Source organism: Pteropus alecto, unplaced genomic scaffold (assembly GCF_000325575.1).
Source record: "Pteropus alecto unplaced genomic scaffold, ASM32557v1 scaffold75, whole genome shotgun sequence".
Lineage (NCBI taxonomy): Eukaryota > Metazoa > Chordata > Mammalia > Chiroptera > Pteropodidae > Pteropus > Pteropus alecto.
In genome coordinates this window covers 22,909,702-22,915,701 of record NW_006440638.1, presented here as the reverse complement: position 1 = coordinate 22,915,701, position 6,000 = coordinate 22,909,702, and the positions used below count along the sequence as shown (strand labels likewise).

Sequence of the window (6,000 nt, the reverse complement as noted above, 5' to 3'; positions counted from 1 at the left end):
GTCAAATCGCATCAGTCACAAACATTTAATTCTTGAGAGTTGGAGAAAACTCTAAGCAGCCCACATTCTGAACCCAAGATATCCTTGCATATTGCTCCGAACATAAGTCAGTTCTCCAATGAGCCCCTAGATGACCCTTTGGAGCACAGTTCACGTTTTGACTCGTCCAACAGTAAGTCAGTGGGCATGTACAGAAAGTCTTAGAGGGAAGAGAATTGGGATTATTATATTCCAAAATATACTGAAACTTTTAAACTTCAAAGTTGTATTTCAGTTCCAAGAGTAGCCTAACCTTTGCAAAGGTTACTCTGCAAATATATGCTAGTTAAGAATTCCCTGGGAGAATGTCTGCCAGGATCCTAAGCCTACATTCATATCTAATTTATAATCACCCTGGAAAAAACGGGTTCCTTTTACAAGGAGCTCACATTACCCCTGGTCTGGCATTGTGCAGAGATGTGACAGGTGCAATTTATGTGAATAACCACTGCAATCAGCCTCACTTAAGAAGCAACCAGGGACTTATCTTCAGAGAGAGAAACTGCTGAGTCACATGGTCAACTGCTGCTCTCCAAAATGCTTCCAAGACCACTGGTTTCTACTATTGACCAGATTCAGAAGACATGCAGAAGTAATACAGCCATCTATTAGGATCTAAGTTCCCTGGCCCAGGAGACTAGAGTTCTAGTTCCAACTTTACCGTTAACTCATGCTGTGATCTGAAACAAGACTTTCCCTTTACTGAGCCTCAAGTTCCTCATCTGTAAAATTAGGTCATTGGACTACATGAGAACAAAAGATCTGTCTTGCTTTAACAGTCAATGATTTGTCCAGAAGTTTCCTCTTCTCCACAGTAGTTGTGGCCCATAGCCTGGGAATTCCTCAGGGGAAGGGACTATGGAGATTATGACACTGATAATAATATCCCGTGGCAGACATTCCTTGAATGAATGACTCAATGGATGAGTATGGGAGTGGTTTTCCTGCAATTTAAGAACTGAGCTGCCTCTGCCATCTTATTTGATCCCAAACCAAGGATAACTTACTCTGGGACATAAGGGATTTACAGGTTTATGAAAACCATCATGTGGGCCAGGGGTTGGCAAGATAGTAAAGGGTCAAAGAGTATATACTTTAGGCTTTGTGGGTCTTATGGTCTTTGTCACAACTACTCAATTCTGCAATTGTGGCATGAAAGCAGCCATAGACAGTAAGTAAATGAATGGGTGCGGCTGTGATCCAATAAAACAAAAATAGGTGGCAGGCTGGATCTGGCCATGGGCCGTAGTCGGCTGGCCCCCAGTGGGTGGCCAAAGCATCTGACATGTGTCCTCTCCATCTGGATCAGCCCGTGGTACTCCGGGACTGGACAGCAGCACAACCACTTCCTGAAAGATCTGCAATAATAAGAGCCTCATTTCTCCTTCCACTCATCTTCAGTAGTCAGAGCCTACAAATATCTCCTTACAAGAACCCCATTTTCAGCTGAGGAGTAAAGATCTCCAAGATTACTGGCACCAAAAGCCACAGCGTCTCCCTGCATTAGGCCGGGGCCTCAAGAGCAAGGAAATGAGATGGAAGGGATGGGTGGAAGTGGAGCACCTATGCACGGGAACTTGGCTTCTCTTCCCTAGAAAATCAAATCCAAGTGTTAAAAGAGTTATGATGCCCAGTTATTGCAGGCAGCAGTTCGGAGGTGGGGGTGGGCTGTGCTCCCACCAGAACACCTTTCCGGCTCACACAGGAGCACAATTTGGATTCTAACAGGACTATGAAGGAATAGTTTGATTGTGAGGTCATCACATGAGGCTCTGGAGCCCAACTGACCTTTTGAAGTCTGCTCAGGGAACCTCATTATGTTGCATTTCTGAGTCGATTCCTTCTCTGATTTTTTTCCAAGTCTCTTGCCCCTGCATTCCTTTGACTAGATTTTTGCCTCGATAGAGAGTCACAGGCGAGGGGCGGAGAGGCATGGAGGGAACCAAGAGGAAAGACCTGAATATAAGTGAATAATCCACCCTGGGGGCCTTGGTCTGCTACTCCTTAGGCTGGGTTTGCTGGCCAGGATGTCTTCAAGGAGCAGTAATTCTCCAGAAGGCAAGATTCCCATTGCTCACCAGCACAATTTGGAATGAATTGATGCAACCCTCGAGTCGCGAGCAGGAACCCTTGCCAAAGCAAGCACAGTGTTTCTTATCTTGTAAAGCAGTCATTGGGAGTAGCTTCTAGAGAAAGGAAACCGACCCCTCCACATGATGAGCCACCCCTCCCTTGCCCCTTGAACATTAATGTGTTTACTCAGTCCACTGTCTGCCCCTGATGCGCATTTGTGTCCCTGCTGCCATTTTTCATAGTAATGACTTTCCACTTCCTGCTCGCAGAATGTCAGCGCCCAGAGACGTCCCCAAAGATCCTCGGTTCCCTTTAAAAAGATGATAAAGGGTGGCCTGGCGTATAACCACACGCACAAATCACCGATACTTGTGATCTAGTCAGGAAAGGAGGTGACTCTCCCCCTGATTTCAACCTGCCGACGGGAACTCTCAGCCAGGCCCGCACTTCCAGCTCGGGATGGAAACTACTTCCCTGCCTGGCTGTCTTTCTTAGAAAGCTAGGCTTTTTCTGGGCCACCACTGGCAACGATAGGACACAATCTCCCTCTTCTCTCTTTGCAGCTTCAACATATTTGAAAAATTTTAAGGCACCAAGCAGACCTGGGGGGGGCTCCTCTCACTGGTTTGAATGAGAGGCTTGGAAATTTCACAGTCATTAAACATGCTTGTAAAATAATTGGCAAAGAAAACCCAGGGAACTGTCCTCCAAGCTTCAGCCTTTCCGTGCAGATGGTCCAGCTCCGAGGCGGCTTCATCCCAAGACTCCAGGGCCACACAAGAGGATCGCTGGAGCAACACCATCCCCTCCACAGGAGCTCTGATCTCTTTTGCGGTTTAAAGACAGGAGGGCATTCCCAAGTAACTGTGACTTGCAGAAGCCCTCACATGAACAGAAGGGCCACAGGGCTAATGTCTAGTGCTTCCTAGACCCGCGTCCTTGTGCCAGCTTCAGCGTCAACATACAGGGAGACCTGGGTTAAATCGCTCAGCTTTTCAGTGCTTTGATCAGGGCCCCTCTCGCTGTACGGGCCTCTCCCTCTGACCTAAGGACCAACACTAAATACTTACTTTCCCTTTATCATTACAAGCATCACCCGCAATAGGGACTCCTATTATGTGCTAGACATGAGCTAATACTGGAGTACCAAACTCAGTAAGACTCATCTCTGCTCTCAAACAAACAAGCAAACCTCTCCATCTAATATCTCAAGTGTGTGATAATAACGAAGATACTTTTTGAGCACAAACCAGGTGCTAAGTATAGTTTCTAAAGCTGCTTCTATACAGTAACTCGTCAATACTCCCCAAGTCCCTTTTAAATATGTACCCTTTTCATTCTAGTTTGAGACAGACCACCAAGAACCTAATAGGTCACACAGTGTGTCACACAGGTACTAAGTGATGATGGAGCCAGGGTCAAGTTCAGCCTCACTGCAGGTCCCTCTCAAGCTGCACCCCCCCCCCCAAGGACATTAAGGTGGCGTGGGGTGCCTTCCTCACTTGTGCCGTGATATTGGTGAATCGGCTCACTTTTTTGTTTACTTCAAAATATTTTAATAAACCCTTCTCAGGAGCCTGACTCCATGTTACATGCTGAGATTATAGCAGCAGCTGAGAAAGACATGGTCCCTGCTCTCACAGGGCTCATTACAGAGCAGGAAAGATGCTCTCCCCAGCCCCCGTCCCCCACTCCGAAAACCCTTTTCGCTGGTGAATACCCTTTCTCCCTGGAACCCTGAGACATGAGTCAGAAAACATCTCCCCAGCTGACAAGCCTGGCTAAACTGCACAGACATGGGAGTCAAGGCTGGAAGGAGCTCAGGGTAAGGCCTCATTTTCCCAAACTATATTTCTCACCTAACAGGGCTATTTCCTTGGCCAGCAAAAAAAAACGTGTCCCTCAGGGGACAAAGTGAAGTCTAGCAGGGGAGTCACAGACAAAGTGAAGTCTAGCAGGGGAGTCACAGACAGGAGACAGAGGTCTCCTGGGCATGGAGGCTGAGTCCAAGTAGCACGCTTCAGTGATTCCGGAGGTGGGATGAGGGGCGGGGGGGAGCATGTGACAGGAGATTCTGACCAGGGCTCAGGGCTCTTCATCTCTATCTCCCCTCTATGTCCTCAACGATAATGGCAAATATTCATATCAATCATATTAGGAACCACCACTTGTTGAGTGCTCTGTGCCAGACATCGGGCCGAACACATGCTGAGTGTTTTGGCATTTAATCTTCATAGTCACCCTATAAGGCGGGTGATCATGTTCCCATCCCAGTTCTGATCCCATTCTCTGTATGACTGTTGTCTCAGACAAAAGGAGGCAAAGGAACCAAAGAGTAGAAGATTGCAAAGAAGGGATGAGGAAATGAGAGGTGATAAGAGGTTAGGGGGATGAGGAGAGTGGTGGAGAACCAGTGGCAGTTTATACTATCGGGGCTGGTGTGTGGATGTCAAGATTACAGCTAACAAAACAGCAAAGTGTGTGCCCCTCCTGGGGGGGGTGACTTGCCGAGGGTCTCAGGATACCCCTGTTTTCCCCATGACTCACATACTCACAAGTCCTCTAGGACAGCTCTGCACTTTCTCTCTTCTATGTCTCGAGGTTCCTTATGCAATTTCCTGTGAACTAAAGGTTCCATATTATTTTGATGATATAGAGAAAGTAAAGCCCTGAGCAGAGGCGGTCACCCAGTCGGTCAACGGTGGTGCAGAGAGTGGCCTCTACGATCAGGTGTTGGGTTTGAACTCCCAGCTCTACCACTGAACTGTCCAGGTGCATTGGGCAAGTTAAATCATTTCGTAAAGCCATTGCTTTTGCTGTAAAAGGATAAGAGGAACTCCTCACTGGATGGATGGAAGGATTTGCTGATAACACCCACTAAAGAATTTATCACAGAGCCTAGCACAAAGCAATAGCCCAATAAGCAGTAGCAAGTGTTATCTGCAGTCTCATTCAGATTCTCACTCTTATTCTTGAAGTCAGGCTACAATCTGAAGTGAGCACCAAGCAATGACATGAGGTTCCCCAGTCATTTCAGAACCAGGACCCAAATAGAACAGTAGGGTCCCCGTGCAGAGAAAACAGTTAGGCATCATGGTTAGTGGAAGACGTAAGGGTAGAGAGATGTGGTACCCTCAATGAATCCAGTGACTGGAGTCTAGCATCTGGAACAGCCTGGGGGACATGTGGCCATAACTCACCCTGGTGTAGCCAGAATGCAGGATTACACTGCATATGACATCAGCATATTATTTCAGTGCCTCGGAACTTCATTTCCTCACCAGGTTTCCGAGTGGGGCTGACACGTGTTCCCCCTCATCTTGCCCGACTTGTTATTTCACCAGGCCCCTCTACCAAATGACAGGGGAAATAGCCCCTGGAATATTGGAAAGCAGAAAACTACAAAAAGAAATGGGTACCGTAAGCCAGCTTGCCGGGATTCTACTACATGACAGCCTTCCAAATTCGACGATGGCCGAGAGTGTGTGAGCGCGTGCGGGCCTGGGAATATTAATTTTAGAAAAAGAAGCTGGGCGCAGGGAGAGAATAAAGTGAAAATCCATCCTAAGCTACAACTGAGCAGTGACACTGGAGCACAACTTTTATACCCAGGACACACGCTTCTGGGGAAACTGAGGGTCTGGTGACTGGTGAGAGCCACAGGCAGCAAATGACAGTGGAAAAGGAGACTAAAACAAGGCTCCTGCATGGGAATGAGGCTGTTTAAACCCTCTCCCTGCCCCGGGAGATCTGGGAAAGGGGGCGAGACCACCTCCCCCACCCTACATCCTCTTCCGTCCCTGTTATTAAAACAACACAAAACAATAGTTTAAAGTCCCCAATTCCAACTCATTGTCCCCAGTGCGGCCAGAGTGAATTTACTAAAAC

General features: G+C 47.5%; 1 protein-coding gene across 8 annotated transcripts in view; it reads right to left on the bottom strand.

Annotated features, from left to right (window-relative positions):
- ERC2 (ELKS/RAB6-interacting/CAST family member 2) overlaps positions 1-6,000 on the bottom strand; it is an 890,290-nt gene that overhangs the window by 21,959 nt on the left and 862,331 nt on the right. The window lies entirely within an intron of this gene.